This window comes from Babylonia areolata, chromosome 2, assembly GCF_041734735.1.
Source record: "Babylonia areolata isolate BAREFJ2019XMU chromosome 2, ASM4173473v1, whole genome shotgun sequence".
In the NCBI taxonomy this organism is placed as follows: Eukaryota; Metazoa; Mollusca; class Gastropoda; order Neogastropoda; family Buccinidae; genus Babylonia; species Babylonia areolata.
Window position 1 is genome coordinate 33,128,014 of NC_134877.1, and position 22,110 is coordinate 33,150,123.

The window sequence follows — 22,110 nt, forward strand, 5'->3', positions numbered from 1 at the left end:
TCGCAGCGGGAATTCCTAGCTATTCTTAGACACCATATTTTCTGTGTTTATAGCACAGGGGAATTTTGCACTCTAAATTGACTGGCGGTGAAAGGGTTAAACATCGCTGCTTTAAATATGTCTACACATATTTTGACACCAATCATCGCACTCTGTTTAAAAAATGTCTAAGACAAAGCGACTGAAAACTATCAAGAATTTATATACCTACCCCAATAGTTTATAATCAGTTAATCGATGAATCCAGATAATACTGATAAGCGTCTAAAGTAGACAGATACGTTTTAAACGAAGGAAAATAAAACAAAACAAAACAAACAAACAAACAAACAACACACACACACACACACACACACACACACACACACACACAAACACCTAAGAAACCAACCAACCAACCAATCAACCAGCCAACTAACCAACCAATCAACCAACCAACTAACAAAACAAATAAACAGAGAAATAAATAGATGAATCAATGGATGAATCAATCAAGAACAAACCGAAAGTATTCCCATTGCTGTTTCTTTAGAGTGATGAATGGCATGCTGAAACACGAGAATACGAAATGAGAAGCAGAATAAAAGAAGACAAAAAGAAAGAAAGAAATACAGGAAGAAAGAACCAACATCGATATCTTCAATGTTGCATAAACAGTCTAAATTGTTTTTTTAAAGATAAAGGAAAAATAAATTAGAATAATAAAAATACGAAAATCCATTGGCCACGACATCCATTCTTCTAAGGGACGGGCGCAATAACCGAGTGGTTAAAGCGTTGGACTTTCAATCTGAAGGTCCCGGGTTCGAATCTCAGTGATGGCGTCTGGTGGGTAAAGGTTGGAGATTTGGGGGTAAAGGTTGGAGAATTTTCCGATCTCCCAGGTCAACATATGTGCAGATCTGCCAGTGCCTAAACCCCCTTCGTGTGTATACGCAAGCAGAAGACTGGATACGCAGGTTAAAGATCCTGTAATTCATGTCAGTGTTCGGTAGGTTATAGAAACAAGAACATACCCAGCATGCACCCGAAAGCGGAGTATGACTACCTGCATGGCGGGGTAAAAACGGTCATACACGTAAAAGCCCAATCGTGTAAATACGAGTGAACGTGGGAGTTACAGCCTATGAACGCAGAAGAAGAAGAAGAATTCTTTTAGGAAATAAAAGAAGAAAAGAAAGAAAAAACAACCAAAAAACAAACAACAAACAAACAAACAAAAACTACAAACAAAAAAAACACAAACACAAAATCAAACAAAACAAAAAAACACGAAAGAAAGAAAGATACAAAAAAACAACAACAAAAAAACCCAGCAACAAAAACAACAAAGAATACACTTTCAATATCCCCACAATTGGGTGTTGTTGTTTTTTTATAGCCTCTGACCATCTCCTAAACAATGAGATTTTCTTGACGAAAACTTTTCTTTTAGAAATGAGACGAAAGGGAAAGGAAAATAATAAAATAATAAAATGAAATGAAAAAGAAAAAGAGCGAAGATACTATTAAAAACAACAACAACAACAGCAGCAGCAACTACAAACAAGCACACACACCTACGTCTAGCATCATTGCGCTTACTAAACCAAAAGAATCCACTGACGAAGATATTCCTGCAAATGGAGATGACTACTGATCTTGTACATCATCCTAGCGAGCCAGAGAGAGAGAGAGAGAGAGAGAGAGACAGACAGACAGACAGACAGAAGAAGATAAATAGTCCAAAACATTGACGGGCTGTTTACGAGGCAGGATCTCTTCAGGGCAGTGGGACGGGACAGTCAGCTGTTGATGAGGCTGCTGATGGCAATGCTGATAGGGATGCTGATGAGAACCGCCGGTGAAGCAGCCTCAGATCACCCTCCATGCTGGGTTTTACCCCGGGGTTATTTTTCTGGGGTAGGCTTGGCTCGAATGACCCCCCCCCCCCCCCCCGCCCCCCACCCTCCGCCCCTCCCCTTCTTTCCCCGGTGTCGTTTGTGAGTAGCCTTTATTGGAAATTACCCCCTTCTACGGGTTTATTCAGTTTCAGTTTCTCAGGGTGTCGTCACAGCGTTCGGACAAATCCATATACGCTACACCACATCTGCCAGACAGATGCTTGACCAGCTGCATAACCCAACGTGCTTAGTCAGCGCGTGCATATATTATTTTGTGTACTGAGCAGAGTGGATTGGATTTCTTCTACATTTTTTTGTTGTTGCCAGTGGACAACGGTTTTGTTGATGCTGATTCTTTTTCAGTGCGCCTAGACGCTCTGTTTGATTTTCCTGTCCAAGTTTGGAGAAAGGGCGAGAGCGGGAATCGAACCCTGACCCTCATGATCGATGCTTTGGCAGCTAAGCGTCTTAACCTTTCTGCCACCTTTCTACTTTTCATCGAAAATTCTGGGTTATCCTTTACTACCCATACCCTCCTCCCCATCATAACTTAACGCCAGCAAACGTGGGCCGGGGGGGGCGGGGGGGGGGGGGGGATTCTACTTTGATAATCTGTATCAAGGAAGGTGGCAGAATGGTTAAGACACTCATCTGCCAATACAGAGAGTCCGTGAGGGTCTGGGTTCAAATCGCTCGCTCTCGCCCTTTGTCCCAGGTGTGACCGCAAAATCAAACTGAGCGTCTAGCCATTCGGGTGAGATGATAAGCCGATGTCCCGTGTGCAACACGCACTTGTCGCACTGAGAAAAGAACCCATGGCAACGAGAGTGTTGTCCTCTGGCAGAAAAAAAAGAACAGGAAAAAGATCCGTAGAAGAAATCAACTGTGATAGGTACACAAATACATATCGGGTGTCCCTCAAAAATTGAACCGCGTTTTAACAAGTATTTTCTCAGTGATATAGACTTGACACCTAGACAGGCTATTTTTAGACTGACACTGATTGATAGATGCCAACAACTGGCAGCTGGCATGAACATGATGAAGGTCACATTGCACAGCTCTGATACTGGGTTTTTGACATACTGTTTTGAATTTGATAATACTCGCATAATTTGCGTCCGAACTTTTAGATATTTCGCAGACATGTTGATGATACCCTAAGGTTACTGTGTGAAACTTTGCAATGAATTCGGTTTCTCTGTCACTGAGAAAATACTTGTCAAAAAGCGATTCACTTTTTTTTGGGACACCCGAGACATACATGCACTTAAAGCTGCTGGTCAGAGATGTGGTGTAGCGTGATACGGATTTGTCCGAATGCAGTGATGCGTTTTTGATAAACCTCTTCTTCTTCTCCTTCTTCTCCTTTTTCTTCTTCTTCTTTTTCAGCGTTCGATATTGTTGGGATGCGACAGATTTGAAGCTTCGTCGCCCTGACGAAGCCCATGTCAGTCCGGTCACCCCAAAGCTGTGCCTGTAGACCTACTCCCTCGGGCCAGAACTGGCGTCGTACATCCTCATAAGTGGGACAGTGTTGGAAAATATGTTCTGGGGTTTGTGTACCTGTGCCACAGGGACATTTATCGGTGTGAGACTCAAAAGCCTGCATTGGCCTGTACGAAGTCTGAAGAGGATTGTTTGCTGGTGTCGCTGGAGTTGGTGGATCGCATCTGTCCCTTTTTCAGCGTTCGGCCTTTTCTTCCTTCTGTACTGGCTGTAGATAATGGTTTTTGTCTCTCTGTACGTCACTGGGTGACTGAATTACTCCATTTTGCTTCCCACTTTTGACAGAGCATCAGCTTTTTTCATTCCCAATGATCCCGCAGTGGGATGGAATCCACTACAGTGTGATGGTAGACACTTGTGAGAGGTCATTCAGGGTCTTTTGTAGAGACACTTGCTGTTGATCACTTTCATTGTTTTGCAGCGCTTCTAGCACAGATTTGCAATCAGTGAAGAAAACGATCTTGGGTGGTGGTCTGGCTGATTCAGCAAGGGGTTTTGCTGCATGGAAGAGAGCGCTTGTTTCTGCTCTGTATTTGGAGGAGATTGTGTTCAGTGGGAAGTGTTTCTTGTGAGAGTTTTCCATTTATGTGTTGGATGAAAACTCCTGCTCCTCCCTTCTTTACTGCTCCGTCTGAAGACCCATCAGTAAAGACATGTGTCCGCTCGCTGGGATGGTAATGTTCATCAATCATCTGTTGTGCCACAGCCTTCATGACACTTGGAGCTTGGCTTTCCATCCTTTCTATTCCTGGGACGTTTGTAATGATCGAGACTCCTTCCAGGGGGATGCCTGGCTCCTCAAAAACGCGCAGCAATTCCACTTCTTCCTGGGCTGTAGGTAGCGAGTCTGCAAACTGAAGCTGATTCAAACTAGGCCAAATTTACCCCGGGGGTCATTTCCACCTAGCCTGGGATTTTGGGGTCGTTGATAAAAAAGAAGAAACAAGAGAGGCAAGGCCTTCAAGATTCACTTGTGATACACTTAAAAAAATCTAATCGTTAAAATATGTTTTGTATTTGTCATTATAAAGCTTCGAGTTAAAAAAAAAAAATTCCTAACCAGATTCGAACCCCGCGTGTTCGGGTGAGAAGAAACTGTCTTACCCATTACACTATCGTGGCTCCTTAACTGACGTTCTAAAATTTAATATTTGAACATACTTTTTTAAAGGGCGATAAATCAATTGCGGTAATCGCAGAGAGAACGCTGTTTAAATTATATTATTCTGGTGTATCTTGGGCATTCAAAAAATCTTTAAGGGCAATAGAAAATTCTTTTTAAGTCCGCGGTAAAGGAGACGTGGCTAACGCCGCAATCACACTGCAACACTTAGCCGTTTTCTCTAGATCTAGATAGATGTACAAGTTTAGTTACACCCGCCGGGAAAGTAGTACGACACGGTCGATTCAATTTCTCTTTTATGTTCATTCTAGTTTTATAGTTTTAAAGTTGATATGAATATTTAGTATTTTATTAACCTAGTAACATGTAGAGCCAAGTACAAGTACTTCTAAACGTCGTATGAAGTGAAAAGGACTTCATTTTGAGAAAAGTCAAGACTGGAAATTTTTTCGTTTCATCAATTCAAGGGTATTAACTTGCATGGTTTATAATTTTTAACTGTGAATTCCGACTGATTCTGTGGATATTTTTATGGCAGTTTGGGGCATAATCCAGTAAGTGATGAGACGTTCACAAATCTTTCTCTGAATAAATATTGAACGGTCTCCTTCTCCAATTTTCCATCACATGTTATCGTGTATTGTCTGATGAATATATGATTGAACGGGCAGGTCAACAACTAGAAACAAAATGGCGTCGTTCGCGTTCACGAAGAATATGAGCACGCGCTTTGAATGTGTATAAATATGTGTACGCAATTGATTTTTGCCCATGACCTTCAGGGCTCAGCCAATAGATCTTTAAAGTCCACTCGTTGTATTGATTTTAGTATTTTCCGAAAAAGACCACTTGGGCGAATGAACATAGTGAAAGCCCTGTACACTGAAAGTAAAACACACAAGCTTTTTATGTATTGAGTATAATTTCAAAATGTAATGTTTAAGATGAGAAAGATCAGTTTAAAGCAAATTAAGTCCCCTAGCATTAATTACAGATTAATTTCCCTTTTTTACTACCTGCACCAAAACGTCTACAAAATAAATATGACTTCCATGCTTAGCAAAAGAAGTTTCTGTTTGAGCAAAAAATGATAACAATGACTGCTCATGTTGTTGTGTCAGAATATCAGATCAAAGTGCCACGTTTAGAGAATAAAAGAAATAAAATAACAGTAAATGCAGTTTGCATATAATTTGGCTTCTTTTTTATTTTTTGTGCCCATCCCAGAGGTGCAATATTGTTTTAAACAAGATGATTGGAAAGAACTGAATTTTTCCTATTTTTATGCCTAATTTGGTGTCAACTGACAAAGTATTTGCAGATAAAATGTCAATGTTAAAGTTTACCACGGACACACACACACACACACACACACACACACACAGAGATACAACCGAACACCGGGTTAAAACATAGACTCACTCAAGTGAGTCAAAAAGGGTAAGGGGTAAAACCCAGCTAGGTGACGTGTGATGGTAGGTAGTTCTGACCAGTTGAAGCTGAAGTCATTCCCGGGGCTTGTCAAGATAAGACCCCGGGCTTAATTCTAGGCTCGCTAAATTTGGCTCCGGGGTTAAAACAAAGGGTGGTACGAACAGAGTGCTACACCGATTTGGAAGCTGTCCAGTCCGCTCTGTGTGCTGATCGAGAGGAATCGGGGGAAGGGAGGGGGGGTTTAGAGGAACGGACTTATCTTCTCCTTAGGCCCCTCTTCTTCTCGAGCCTTGGGAGGAGAGAATGGTGCCAAGAGTGGTTGGGATGGAATCGATCTGTGGCTGTGATTTTTCTTCTACTTCTTCTTCTTCAGTCTTTCTTTTCTTTAAACCTGAGGACCGGAGTAGAACGAGATATCCGAGAATATCTCCATCTTTCTTCTTCTTCTTCTTCCCTGTCTGTCTGTCCATCTGTATGTCTCTGTCTCTTTTGTCGTTCCTTTCATTCTCTTTGTCCATCTCTGTCTCTGTGTCTCAGTCTCTCTCTGCGTCTCCCTCCCCCTCTATCTCTTTGTCTATCTCTCTTTTTCTCTCATACTCTCCCCCCCCCCCCGCCCCCCCGCACCCCCCACACCCCCTCTTTTTCTCTCAGCCAAGGAAGGACCCTGTCACAGGCTTAAAAACCAGGTCTGAACTGACAAGCACAGTTCTTTATCGAACGACAAACAACACAGATAGCAATTTTTCCTCCCGGTATCAGAGTCTGCTTAGCCTCATCTCGTCATTCAGGTCTTTTTGTGCCTTTCTTCGGGGCTACATTCCCTGTGTGTGTAGCGGTGCTACGATACGATAACATACAAGACAATACCAGACAATGCAATGCAATGTGATACAATGCAATGCGATATAACCTTTTTTGATTACTAAATGGGGAACTTTTAATTTCTGCTGACACATGCAACAGGGGACACACACACACACACACACACACACACACACACACACACAAAGAACAACGACAACAAACAAACAAACAAACAAACAAACAACAACAACAACTGCAACAAAACAACACAGAAAACCCACGCAATGATAGCAACACACAGCCATAGAAGACATGAAAAAGATATGGACAGCATAAAAAAATCAACGACTGACCCACATGCACGAAAACGAGGCGAATAGGGAGAAGGAGTGGTTTGTTGTTGTTTTTTTTCTTTTCTTATTTGAACGCAATCTCTTTCTCGTGCACACACATGCACACACATTCACACACACATGCATACACACATTCACACGCACAGACACATGCACACATGTGTGTAGTCTCTCTCACGTGCGTACATACATACGCACACGCACGCACGCACACACACACACTCTCTCTCTCTGTCTGTCTGTCTGTCTCTCTCTCTCTGTCTGTCTGTCTCTCTCTCTCTCTCTCTCTCTCTCTCTCACACACACATTGACCTGCTTCTCTCTTCATCGTCCTAATTATTGTTTGGTCCAACTCAACAGATAGCGATCATAGAAAATAGAAAGAGAGAGCAAGGAGAAAGAGATAGGAGACAGACAGACAGACAGACTGACAGACAGACAGACATACAGACCGTGAAAGATAAAGAACCAACCAAAGCGATCAAGACCCAGAGGGAAACAGAGACAGAAACAGAGACGAGCAATAGTCAGACCTTTAAAAACAACAACACAACCCCCCCCACAAAAAACCCCAAAAAACAACCCAAAAACAAAACAAAAAACAAACAAGATAAGAAAAAAAATGTGGGGGTGGGAGAGGCTTGCACATGTCCGAACGAAACTGACAGCAATTTCAATATCACTTTGAGCCAAAAACATCACTGATGATGACGCAAAAGGGACAGGAGATAGGCAGTAGCTTGATGACAAAATGGAGAGGCACGTCACTTTCAATGAGCGTCAGACGGACATAATTAAGGAATCAGTGCCTTTCGAAATTACACGTTATGATGTCTATGTTCTGTCTGTCTGTCTGTCTGTCTCTGTCTCTCTCTCTGTCTGTCTGTTTGTCTCTCTCTCTGTCACACACACACACACACACACACACACACACACACACACACACACACACACACACACACACACACACGCACACACACATTGACCTCAGCTCATAGTTCTGATTTATTCCCAACTAAATCCTATTTCTGAATTAGAGAAAAGGGGCAGAAGAGGGACAGAGAGGGAGGGAGAGACAGAGAGATAGAGACAGAGAGACTGGTTGACAGAGAGAGTCAGAGTCAGAGAGAGAGAGATAGAGGCAGAGAGACTGGTTGACAGAGAGAGTCAGAGAGACAGTGAGAGATAGAGGCAGAGAGACTGGTTGACAGAGAGAGTCAGAGAGACAGTGAGAGATAGAGGCAGAGAGACTGGACAGAGACAGAGAGAGATAGAGACAGGGAGACTGGTTGACAGAGAGAGAGAGAGATAGAGAGAGAGAGTGGTTGACAGAGAGACAGAGACACTGATTGACAGAGAGAGACAGAGATAGACACAGAGAGACTGATTGACAGAGAGAGACAGAGAAAGACAGAGACAGAGAGACTGGTTGACAGAGAGAGAGAGAGAGAGAGAGAGAGAGAGAGACAGAGACAGATAGAGACAGAGAGATTGGTTGATAGAGAGAGAGAGAGACAGATAGAGAGAGACAGCGGCAGAGACAGACAGACAGGCAGACAGATGCAGACAGAAACAGGTAGATAGAGAAAGGGAGAGCATGGAAAAGGAGAAGAATTAAAATCTGGAAAATAAGAAAGAAAGGAAGAAAGAAAGAAATGATATACATAACACACACACACACACACACACACACACACACACACACACACACACACACACACACACACACACACACAGGAAGGGGACCTTGATCAAGACCCTGATTCAAACAGAGAGACAGAGACAGACAGGAAGACAGACAGCAAGACAGCAAGAAAAAAAAAAAAGAAAGAAAAATCACTCAACAGCTATAAAAAGATCAATGGGCGACACTAAAATTCCACATGCTAGTGTCAGAACTGAGACTGACAGCAAACGTCAATATCACACTGAGTGAGAAACATCGCTGATAATTAACACCAAGATGACATGAGGCAACACCAAAATTATACCCATGATGACAAAATGGACAATCATGTCACTTTTTTTTTTAACGCGTCACACGGACGCACAGGATTCAATACTATTTAGGATTCCCCCACACAGACACAGTCACACATACACACAGACCAGACACACATAGACATTGACAGAGAGACTGACAGACACACACACAGACACACACACACACACACACACACACACACAGAAACATCCACTCACTCAACCACCCACGCAAGCTTTCTCACGGGTTGGCATACGCGCTCGCGAATAGTCATGGAAACCGAAAGGAAAAAAAAGAAAGAAATGTATTTGATATGCGACGGACGTCGCGACAAAAAACAACAAAAAAAAACAAAAACAAAAAAACAAAGAAAAAAACAAAAATAAACATTATCAATCAGAATGATGTGTTTTGTGTTTAGCTGTTTGTATGAATATGATTATTCAGTCCACGCTCTAGCCGATAATATGAATGTTCTGATATCTTTTTTAAAAAAAAAAGCTTAAAAATCTTTTGAAAAAGAAAAAAAAATCAATGATGTGGTATTTAAAATTTAAATGCAAAAAAAAAGAAAGAAAAAAAAAGAAAGAAAATAAAATAATTCATAAATAAAAATAAAACTAAAAACGGAAAGAAACAACCAGGAAGTCACGCAAGCAATCTCACGAACACTGTCTGCAGACCGACAGTCAGCCGGCTAGACAAACTGGCAAGTGTTTGTATTTGTAATTCTTTTTATCACAACAGATTTCTCTGTGTGAAATTCGTGCTGCTCTCCCCAGTGAGAGCGCGTCGCTATACTACAGCGCCACCCGTTTTTGTTTGTTTGTTTGTTTGTTTTTTTGGGGGGTTGTATTTTTTCCTGCGTGCAGTTTTTTTTGTTTTGTTGTTGTTGTTGTTGTTGTTGTTTGTTTGTTTTTCAATCGAAGTGGATTTTTTCTTCAGATTGTTTGCCAGGAACAACCCTTTTGTTGCCGTGGGTTCTTTTACGTGCGCTAAGTGCATGCTGCAAACGGGACGTCGGTTTATCGTCACATCCGAATGACTAGCGCCCAGACCACCACTCAAGGTCTAGTGGAGGGGGAGAAAATATCGGCGGCTGGGCCGTGATTCGAACCAGCGCGCTCAGATTCTCTCGCTTCTTGAGCGGACGCGTTACCTCTAGGCCATCACTCCACATACAAGCAGGCAAGCAGGCAGACAGGCAGGCAGACAGACAGACAGACACACACACACACACACACACACACACACACACACACACACACACACACACAAGACAGATCTACACAAACAAAATATGATTATTGGCAAGGGTCAGCAGCAATAACAACAACAACAAGAGCAACGACAACATCGACAACACAGCACTCTGTCTCAGACACGCCAGTTATCCAGTTCTGTGGACGCGGGATCCATACATCTGTCTGATTTACTGTATACAGGCTTTGGCAAGCACCTTGAATGATTGGGCGAAGGAGTTTGTGGGAGCCAGGAGAAGGGAGGGGGAGGGAGGGGGCGGGGAGGAGGGGGGGGGGGAGGCAAGAAATTTCGGGAGTGAGGAGCGGTTAGTTGGGGTGTGTGAGGGGGGTTGGATGTGAGGGGTGCTTGAGTAAATCCTGATGAGATCACCAAGTGTTGGCGAGGGAGACAAAAAAACAACAAAACAAACAAACAAAAAAAACCAAAAAACAGTCGGTTTGGGCAGGCTGTGATTATTGGGCGGGGGTGGGGCGAACGGAGGCGGGTGGGGGTGGGGGTGGGGGTGGGAGGGTTGCGGGGGGGAAGGAGGGGAGGAGAAGAGAGCAAATCCATGTGAGACAACCCCCATGCCCCCTCCCCCCCCTCACACCCTCTCACACAAGATACCTCCTCCCAAAAACAAGTTTGTTCTTGTGAATACATCGTGTCAACTGATCTGTCTTCTTCTCCCGGATGTATATGTATATATATATATATATATATATATATATATATATATATATATATATATTTACTACCTAGTATTCAAAACGTGTTGCTATCCTTCCTATATACATACACACAGACACACATAGACGAATACAGACGCATGGACACATATACAGACACAAACACACATGCACACACATGCACAGACACACACATACATAATACAGACGCACATTGACGCACAGACACACATACAGACAGACACAGACACAGACATGCATACACTAATACATACACAGACAGACACACACGCATACAGACGCACACACTAAGACACAGAAACACTCACACAGACACACAGACACAGACACACACAAAACAACAACAAAAACAAGAACAACAAGAACAACAACACACACACACACACACACACACACACACACACAGGTTGTATGGTGTGAGTTTGGAGATGAAGGTATTGACGGAAGGTACACACTCGACCGGTTTCCTGATTCAGCACCCTTTGCCAACGAATACAGCAACATAAATTGCTCTTCTCCTTCCTTATCTCGATGATATTTGTAAACTGATTGTCTTTTTTGTTGTCTTTTTTATTCATTTTATTTTATTTATTGATTTAGTTATTTATTTATCTGTTTATTTATTTATTTTATATTATTATTATTATTATTTATTTATTCATTTATTTTTATTTAATTTTATTTTTTTTTTATTTTTTGTACGCTTATAGTTGACTTCATCAAGTTTTTGCGCCTTATAGATATTATTATTATTATTTTATTTTATTTTTTTTATTAGTAGGGTTGTTGTTTTTTAATGTATTTATCAATTATTTATTTATTTTAATGTATTTATTTTTTTCTCAAGGCCTGACTAAGCGCGTTGGGTTACGCCGCTGGTCAGGCATCTGCTTGGCAGATGTGGTGTAGCGCGCGTATATGGATTTGTCCGAACGCAGTGACGCCTCCTTGAGCTACTGAAACTGAAACTGTAAACTATATTCACCTCCACGTTCGGTCTTACTACTTCCCTTCCTCGTCCTTCCCCCTACCCCCCCCCCCCCCCGCTCCCCTCCCCCCTCCCCTCCCCCCTACTCCCCCCCCCAACCCCCACCCCCCCCCCGATTCAAACCCTTCACCGCAGTCGGGTCGCTACTCTCTTCTTTTGTCTATGCTACAAACATGACGAAGATTGTTATTGTTATTATCATCTCTTTTGATGCTTCATACTTGGGGGTATTTTGTTGTTGTTGTTGTTGTTGTTGTTGTTCGCGTGGTGTGTTGATGTCGTGCGACGAAAATACTGACAGCTATACAGACACACAGATACACAAACACAGAAGCACAGAGGGCAAGAATGAGAGAAAGAGAGAGAGAGGGAGAGAGAGAGAGAGAGAGAGAGAGAGAGAGAGGGTGGGGGGAGAAAGAGAGAGAGAGAGGGGGGGGGGGTACCTTTTAATTAGTCTTTTTTTCTTTATGGACGTTACAGGCGTTTTTACTCTCAAAAATGAAGAAAGGACAATTATTATTGTAAACAGCGGGAAGCGCATCAATAATGCATTTGTTTGACTGGCATAGACGATCGTTTTTATTGGGTGGTTTGTTCAGTTTACCATATTTAATGATGTTCCTTTGCTGCTCATGACGATGCAACAGTAAAAAAAAAAAAAAAAAAAAAAAAAAAAGAAAAAAGAAAAAAAGAAGATAAAATGAGAAACGTGCGTATGTCTGAAAAAACAACAAGCAAACAAAAAACAAACAAACAAAAAAACAACAACAACAAAAACCGGACAGACAGGCAGAGAAAAACTGGTGAATAATGAAGGAAAGAAGGGGCAGAGGTGGGGGAGCGGGGGGTGAGGGTGAGGGAGGGGTCCGGAGGGTTTGGGGTTTGGGGGTGTGGGGGGACAGGGTGGTGTAGAAAGTGAGAGAGAGACAGAGACAGTCAGACAGACAGAGATGGAGACAGACACAGAGACGGTCTTTTGCATTCTTGTTCTATTCCTTTGTGTGTGTGTGGTTTTTTTTTTTTTGTTGTTGTTGTTGGAAACACCCGCACCCCCACCCCTCATGTCTCCCTTTACCGCTGCAACCCTCCCCCTCTTTGCCTCACTCCCCCTCCACACACACATCCCATCTCAGCCCCCTTGTAAAAAAAAAAAATATATAAGATAGCGATTCTGTTTGCATTCCTGTCATATTTTTGTTTCACTTGGCTAAAAAAAAAAAAAAAAAAAAATCTTCGAAAAAAAAAAAAAAAAGTGTTTTGAAAGGAATGGACTGGAATAGTATGATAATTGTGATTGTGATGATGATGATGATGATAGTGGTGATGACTGTGACGATGATGATGTTGATAATCATGATGACAATGATGATTCTAACGACAAAAATCATAATAATAACAGCAATAACGGAGATGACAATCATGATATGAAGAACCATGACAACAAGTACAACAGCAATACGAACAACAGACAGACAAACAGAGAGAGAGAGAGAGAGAGAGAAAACTCAGAACTCAGAACTGTTTAAATGAAAGGCCACCGACCTTTATACATACTGATGGGATGCACGTGTTGAACACACACACACACATCTGGGGTCGTATCCATGGGGCGGGTGTAAACAGAAACGTCCGAACTAAACGTGTTGTCCGAGACAATCCATCGAAAGTTGGTATTCATGGCGGAAGACTTTGACGAAGTCCGAGTCTAAACGCAGACTAAAAAGACTGAAATTTAGTCCAGCGATTTCGCTTGACTACACTCCTACGCCCAAACTTTTTTTGAAACAAAACGGCGCGTTTATTTTTGTTTAGTACTACAGTCAACTAGAATGCATCTTCTACAAGTGTATAATAGTGATAATGATGATGATGATGATGATGATGATGATAATGATAATAATGACAACAGCAACAACAACTACTACTACAATAATAATAATAATAAAGTTTATTTCCATTGTGCCTGTTATTACAACGACAACAACAACAACAACAAAACAAAACAAAAAAAAAAACACACAAAAAAAACAACAACAACAACAACAGCAACAAATTATTTTTTCTACTGTATCTGCGTGTATGATTTTCGATTTATGTTCGTACCTTTTTAGGTACTATCCCCCCCCCCCCCCCACTCCCAATATTTCTTGTGTCCCCAGTACACTTGGTAATAAAGACATATTCTATTTTAATCTATAATATCACACACACAAACACACACACACACACACACACACACACACACACACACACACACACACACGTGCTTAAAAACATAACCACCACGTGCATGCCACACGATCGCGTGTCTTAGTGATGCCCTCCGGACACAATAAACCAATGAACTCAAGGCCAGCAAACCAAGCGTCAATTTCAATCCGTGCAGCCGCTGACAAGCATGCGCACATGGGAACTTATTCGGGAAAATCCCTTTCTAAATAAGAACGAAGGCGTTGCTGAGAACAAACTGTGAGAAGTCCAGTCGTTCGTTGTCCGACCTTCACGCCCGCCCCATGAATACCGACTTTGCTGCGGCAAAAGTTTTGACGTTCAAAGTCCAGACGTTTTGCTTCACACCCGACGAACTCAAGTCACTCCCCATGAATACGGGCCCAGGTTAGTGAAAGCGGCCATCTCATCGATCAAACTGAGCCTACAGGTCAGGATGCCAGTCAACACTTTGTAATTGGACCTTTTATGTCATTTGTAATGTTTTTCTTTCATATAAAGCGCCCTGAGCTCTTTGAGAGAAAGGGCACTACATAAATGAAGGGTAATTCGGGGCAAGAAGCCCAGTCGGGGTCAAACGCCCACCCCCAAAATATCGGAGATCATGTTACACTGCGAGCCAATGACACTTTTACCGTTTCCGCTTGATAGCCGGGAAAACACCCCAACACGAAGCCCACTCATAAGTCAGCTGTTTTCCACATGCATTTGATTGTTTTCACCTTGATTTTTGAGAAACCCATGCTGATGAAATTTCGATGACAGTGTCTGTTATACATTCAAAGCAAAATTCGAGAATACTGTTCTGTAAAAGGACTGTGTCAGCGTTCCAACCGATTTATCTCCTTTGCTTTTTCCTGGAAATTCTATCTGAAACTGAAAACTCAGCAGTTATGGGCCTCCCAAAAGGAAAGATGGAGGTATTCTCTTCTTCTCTAGACACACGTCTCTCGCAGTGTGTTTGTGTGTGTGTGTGTGTGTGTGTGTGTGTGTGTGTGTGTGTGTGTGTGTGTGTGTGTGTGTGTGTGTGTGTGTGTGTGTGTGTGTGTGTGTGTGTGTGTGTGTGTGTGTGTGTGTGTGTGTGTGTGTGTGTGTGTGTGTGTGTGTGTGTGTGTGTGTGTGTGTGTGTGTGTGTGTGCCATGGGAGGGTTGTGCAAGTTTGGAGAGAAGACGGATAGCCAGTTGAAATCTACAGCTATCGGGTATCTGACACTGTCTAGACAGCGTTGTGTCGGTCTGTTTGTTAACTGTTGGGATAAAGGATGGCAGGGAAGTTTGGTGTTCGTGTTTGCATCACATCGCATGTCAACTGGCTTACAGCTGGACTGGATTTCTCTTGGCGTTCTTCTTCTTCTTCTTCTTCTTCATTCGTGGGCTGCAACTCCCACGTTTACTCGTATGTACACGAATGGGCTTTTACGTGTATGATCGGTTTACCCCGCCATGCAGGCAGCCATACTCCTTTTTCGGGGGGGTTGGGAACGCTGGATATGTTCTTGTTTCCATAACCCACCAAACGCTCACATGGATTACAGGATCTTCAGCCTGCGTATACAGACGAAGGGGTTTCAGGTACAAGCAAGATCTGCACATAATCATGTTGACCTGGGAGATCGGGGAAAAAAAAAAAAAAAATCTACCCTTTACCCACCAGGCACCGTTACCGATATTCGATACCGGGACCCTCCGGCTGAAAGTCCAACACTTTAATCACTCTGTTATGGCGCCCGTCCTCTTGGCGTTTAGTATCAGTATCATTATCAGTAGCTCGAGGAGGCGTCACTGCGTTCGGTCAAATCCATATACGCTACACCACATCCGCCAAGCAGATGCCTGACCAGCAGCGTAACCCAACGCGCTTAGTCAAGTCTTGAGAAAACCCCGCGAAAAAAACAAATAAATAAAATAAAAATAAAAATAAATAACAATAAAAATAAATAAAATAAAATAAATAAAGTAAAAATAACAACAATAAAATAAAATAAATAAATGAATAAATAAAATTAAGAAAAAAACCCACAAAAACAAAAACAATTAAAAATAAAATAAAAAAAAGTAAAAATAATATATATATATATATATATATATATATATATATATATATATATAATAAAATGAAATAAATTCAGACGAGAAAATGTCGATAACAACGGTGATGAGGCGTTGAAAGAAAGGGAATTCAAGCCACATGTCCAAGCAAGATCTAAATGAATTCAGGCTCACCGAGTTGGGCTTTGATATTTCAAATGATGTATTATTCCTATTGAAGAAAAATGAAAGGTTTTTTTTTTGGTTTTTGTTTGTTTGTTGTTGTTGTTTTTGAAAGCTGGAGAGGGGTGATAGTTCTTCTCCTTCTTCTCCGTAATTTGTCTTTGTAATTTTATTTTTGGTTAAATAAAAAATTCCGGGAGTGTGCAAGAGTAAAATAAGTTGGGAATAACCATTGAAACGATGGAAGGCCAACGTGCAATAAAAGAAGTAGTTTTGAAAATTATTTTTAAAAAAAGAACAGAAAAAATAGCTTACAACACAGTTCAAACACCACTTACACCAACCATCAGAATAAGATATTTTCTCCTCAAACAATGTGCATTGTCTCTATTTTTTTTCTCTTGTAGATAGAAATTGATTATCCTGAATTATGTCCTCATACAAATACTATCACGTTTTTTTTTTTTTTTCATCTGCTGCTTGAAAATCCCAAAATTTGACATAACCATTTCAACTCTCGTGTTTTACGAAAAACGAATGTTATGCCCATACAGCCCACGACCAGACTGATGCAACCTGTATTGTTTGCAATGAAAACCACCATTGCCTTAATAGCAAACACAAATTATGCTAGCATTTCTTACCTCGGATTTTAAAAATAGGCCTCATTGCAGACGAAACAACCGTTTCCGAAGTTCAAAGTGTGACAGAACATTACATCTTTGTTTTCAACGTCACAAAGTCCATGCAATTCTTCACCTTGATCTTTATATGACATGTTGACAGGCATTGACTTCTGGCATAAAACGTCAACAGTTGAAAAGGAGATTGCAAACACACACACACACACACACACACACACACGGAGAGAAGTGAATGAACAAAGAAACCAAATAGACTCATCATGTAGGAAGTACAACCGTCTCTGAGGCTATCAACGGAAAACAACTGCTCAACACTGCAAGACCAGACCATGACCACGTCAGTGAACAAGTGTTCACCTCACTGTCACAGCACTGCGAGGAAAGTGACTGTTCGTCCCACGCTGTTTTGTTGTTGTTTTACAACCCCACACTTTCTCTCACAAACACTTTCTCTCAGAGCTGAGCCTCGGTATCTCCATATTTCTCCTCTCATTCCGTCTCTCCACTGGTTGCTTGTTTCTGATCAGTACACCATAAGCTATCCACTGACTTTTTTCTTGCAGTCAGTGGGTCTGACCCAAAGTGTCTTTTTGAACTCCTCCCATTATTATCTATACTTCGAGTTGCCAGCCCTGTTCTTCTTCTGATACTTGACTTTTCCGGATACCTCACGTCAGAAGTAAGACCTACAGACACATGATTTTTTTTTATAATCATTTTCATTTCAATCGCCAAAAACGTGGAACACACTCCCTGAAAACCTCCGACATTCTGACTCTTTCAAATCTGGTCTCAAAACTCACCTCTTCCCTCAGCAGTAAGTTTCGTTGTGACAGGTCCACTCCTTTGCGTGTTGTGTGCTTGACTATGTGTGTCACTATATGTGTGGCATCGACGTGTTTACTGCATATAAATATTCTAAAGTTGATACTTAATTAACTGGAATGAACATAAAACAAAAAATGGATCGAAGGGTTTCTTTCAGTTTCGGTCAGCCTGTTGTCAGACTGGTTTGTGCAGATCTATACATGTTGCAGTGTGCCTGAGGCAGTGTCAACGTCTCCTTTACAGCCGAATTAAAATAATTTCTTAAATAATCAAGATATGTCAAGAAAACATGATTTGAATGGTGTTATTACCTCAAATACAATTATGTTTTACTGCGCTAAAAAGACCCCATTAGATATTAGATTTGGTCGACCAGTGACGTTGGATGTGGCGTGGTGTTGGGGATGAGACTATACTTGTTTCTGAACAGATCATGCTTGGTTTGATCCCCGTAGCAGGCCTGATGTTTGTTTGTTTGGTTTTTTGTTTGTTTTTTTAATCACACCAAGCTTAGCAATACAAGACCAATTTTAACGATTTTTTTTTTATCTCCCCCCCCACCTCCCCCCCCTCCCATCCTCATATGATTCCATTACTGGATCTAGCGTGTGTCACAAGTGAGTCTTGAAGGCCTTGCCTCTCTTGTTTTGTTTTAATGTTTTCCCAGGCAAATTATTGTTTTGCTGTTTTGTTGTTGTCGTTGCTGTTATGTAAGAAGATAACTTTGTACGAAGCCACCCGCCGCTTATCCCCGGCTCCACGAAAGCACTCAAACTGAACTGAAATGTTGGACCCTTTGGGTTGTTAGAATCCTGTGGTTTGTGGCTGAACACGACGCTAATAATGCCTTAAAACTGTCTACGGACGTGTGTCCTCTTGTAGTAACGTGGCTCTGTTTAGTGTGCAATATCGATTCATTAAAAAAAAAAAAAAATCCTGCATGCAGTTTTATTTGTTTTTCCTATCGAAGTGAATTTTTCTACAGAATTTTGCCAGGAACAACCCTTTTGTTGCCGTCGGTTCTTTTACGTGCGCTAAGTGCATGCTGCTCACAGGACCTCGGTTTATCGTCTCATCCGAATGACTAGCGTCCAGACCACCTCTCAAGGTCTAGTGGAGGGGGAGAAAATATTGGCAGCTGAGCCGTGATTCGAACCAGCGCGCTCAGATTCTCTCGCTTCCTACGCGGACGCGTTTCCTCTAGGTCTTCACTCCACTTATAAGATATATGTATGAAAAACAGGATGTAGCCTAATGAAACTGCTGTTTATTTCGACCAGCCTCCTCTCATATCTATATGAGCTTTGGTTAAAACTCCTTTTTCTTTAAATTGGCATGTGTCACGTGTATTCAGGAAATCCGATGCTTTCATGTGGTTTAGGAAGGATTTCTTTATCTGTCTCTCTGTCTCTCTCTCTTGACTAACCAATGCCAGAACCAAACTGCAGGTTCGTTTGTCCTTACCAGGAGATCACGACCACCACATTTACGTCCCCTTCCATTGTCAGTCACTCTTTTGCTTCGGAAGTGATAATCGAGTCCCGGCAACAATGGTGGTCATGTTTCCGAAGTGCTCTGTTGGTGAGTTTTCGGGTTTTCCCCTTTTTTTCTGTGGTCTCCGTCATTTTGTCGATAGGTAGTTTATTTATATTTAAAAAAAAACAAGCAAAAAAACAACAACCCAAAAACAAAAAAACAAACAAAAGCTCTCCCCCCCTCTCTCTGTCTCTCCCTCTCTCTCTGTGCCTCTATATCTCGCTCTCTCTCCCCCCACTCTCTGAGCCTCTTTCTCTTTATCTCTCTCACTATTTTTCTGTGCCTCTCTCTGTCCCCCCCCTCTCTCTCTCTCTCTCTCTCTCTATATATATATATATATATATATATATATGTGTGTGTGTGTGTGTGTGTCCCTCTGTCTCTGTGCCTCTCTGTCTCTGTCTCTCATTTTCTCTCTCTCTCTCTCATTTTCTCCTCCCCCCCCCCATCTCTCTCTCTCACCCCCTTCTTTTTCTCTCTGAGTTTTATTACGACAGTGATGGCGGTTATGATTGTGTAATCCGCCGGATCCAAGATATACCTTATCAAACAAATCTCTCTCTCTCTCTCTCCCCCCCCCTCTCTCTCTCCCCCCTCTCTCTCTCCCTCTCTCTCCCTCCCTCCCTCCCTCCCCCTCTCTCTCTCCCTCCCTGCCTCCTCCCTTCTCTCTCTCCCTCTCTCCCCTCCCCCTCTCTCTCTCCCTCCCTGCCTCCCCCCTTCTCTCTCTCTCCCTCTCTCTCTCACCCCCTTCTTTTTCTCTCTGTGTTTTATTACCACAATGACGGCGGTTATGACTGTTATGACTCACTAATCCGCCGGATCCAATATATACCTTGTCAAACAAATCTCTCTCTCTCACCCTCCCTCCCTCCCTCCCCCCCTCTCTCTCTCTCCCCACCCCCCCTCTCTTTCTCTCTCAGCAACAAAGTGATATAGTTGTATTCTGTTGTCGAATCATATCAGAAATGTGTTTACTTTGCATCTGTTATGATAGGGGCTGTTGGCCTAAGTCATTAAAATCATTCAGAGTTCTCTGTGTGTGTGTGTGTGTGTGTGTGAGAGAGAGAGAGAGAGAGAGAGAGAGAGAGAGAGAGAGTGTGTGACTGTGTCTTTGTGTGTTTACGCGCGCACTCGTGTGTGTGTGTGTGTGTGTGTGTGTGTGTGTGTGTGTGTGTGTGTGTGTGTGTGTGTGTGTACGTGTATGTGTGTGTGTGTGTACGTGTATGTGTGTGTGTGTGTGTGTGTGTGTGTGTGTGTGTGTGTGTGTGAAGGACCCAGCATTGACTAGTGTGATGAGGGTTGGGATAAAAAGTACAAGCACTGGTGCGTTGCATGTCTGTTGTCTCCATGCTCCATACCTTCCTCTGATAAGTGCGTAATATTATTAGAACTTTTTACCCCCTGCAAGAGCAATGGCAAATATGTCCTCAATACAGTTTATGTTCTATTACTTTTATCAGAAATTGTGTACAAGAATTGATCGGTTAGATTTCTAGGCCTTTTTTTTTCTTTTTTCTTTTTTTGGTGTCTGTCTGTATGTAATTCCCTAAAGTACCATCTGGATGGTTTTGTAATCTTCGCATCCCATCTTTTCTATCTGTCTGTCGTTTCGTTTTGTGTGTCTGTTGTTGTCTCTCTCTCTCTCTGTTTCTCTCTCTCTGTTTTTTTTCTCTCTCTCGGTCTGTTTCTCTGTTTGTCTTTTTCTCTGTCTTTCTCTGTTTCTCTCTCTCTCTCTGTCTGTTTCTCTCTCTCTCGGTCTCTCTCTCTCTCTCGCTCTCTCTCTCTCTCTCTGTCTGATTCTTTGTTTCTCTTCTCTCTCTCTCTCTCTCTGTTTCTCTCTCTCTGTTTCTCTGTCTCTCTCTCTCTCTGTTTCTCTCTCTCTCTTTCTCTCTCTCTCTGTCTCTCTCTCTCTCAGTCTGTTTCTCTGTCTCTCTCTCTCAGTCTGTTTCTCTGTTTCTCTCTGTCTCCCTTCCCAAGCTTTACACATCCAATTTTCGTTTCTTATCGATTCAGAACTTCGGAATATAGAAATAATTATGTTTTGTTGGCTCAAGGAACGAGAGAAAGAGAGTGGGATAGTATGAGGGTAGAAGCAAGGGAGGGAGAGAAAGAGAGTGGGATAGTGGGAGTGTAGAAGCAAGGGAGGGAGAGAAAGAGAGTGGGATAGTATGAGGGTAGAAGCAAGGGAGGGGGAGAAAGAGAGTGGGATAGTATGAGGGTGAAAGCAAGGGAGGGAGAGAAAGAGAGAGGGATAGTATGAGGGTAGAAGCAAGGGAGGGAGAGAAAGAGAGTGGGATAGTAGGAGTGTAGAAGCAAGGGAGGGAGAGAAAGAGAGTGGGATAGTAGGAGTGTAGAAGCAAGGGAGGGAGAGAAAGAGAGTGGGATAGTAGGAGGGTAAAAGCAAGGGAGGGAGAGAAAGAGAGTGGGATAGTAGGAGTGTAGAAGCAAGGGAGGGAGAGAAAGAGAGTGGGATAGTATGAGGGTAGAAGCAAGGGAGGGAGAGAAAGAGAGTGGGATAGTATGAGTGTAAAAGCAAGGGAGGGAGAGAAAGAGAGTGGGATAGAATGAGGGTAGAAGCAAGGGAGGGAGAGAAAGAGAGTGGGATAGTATGAGGGTAAAAGCAAGGGAGAGA